Genomic DNA, 527 nt, shown 5'->3' with positions numbered 1-527 from the left:
TGTGTGTGTGTGTGTGTGTGTGTGTGTGTCTGTGTGTCAGCCTCTCCCACACGTGCAGTACAGCAGAGGGGGCAGGGAGTTGCTACATCCCATTGATTTCAGTTCACTGGCTCTGCTAGTGCCAACAGAGAGCCCAAGCATGTATTTACAGTGGACGACAGGTGTCGTACATGAAAATGATTAAATGAATCCTATGCATCTTCCAGGCTCATGGGCTCTCCAGTACAATGTTTCGTTCATGACGGTTCTATGGCCGCTCTGCGCGCTGTAGTGGCTTCCCCAACAGGCTGAGTCCGGCGCCCTGCTTCATCCGCCCGTGCCAGAACTCTACCCTTGATGTGTGATTGACGGATGCTGGCGTACCTGACTGAACCATGCTTATAGTTAGATAAAGTTGTGAAAAGAAAAAAACAACTAATCAATTGGCCTGTACTGAACAGGTACACACTGTAAAAAGACACTGCAATAATTTAGTGCATTTCGTTTTATTAAATTTGAGCAGTGTTGGGAAGGATACTTTCAAAACG

The sequence above is a fragment of the Etheostoma spectabile genome, chromosome 5, assembly GCF_008692095.1.
Source record: "Etheostoma spectabile isolate EspeVRDwgs_2016 chromosome 5, UIUC_Espe_1.0, whole genome shotgun sequence".
Lineage (NCBI taxonomy): Eukaryota > Metazoa > Chordata > Actinopteri > Perciformes > Percidae > Etheostoma > Etheostoma spectabile.
The sequence above is the reverse complement of the archived record's forward strand: the minus strand, read 5'-3'. Positions refer to the sequence as shown.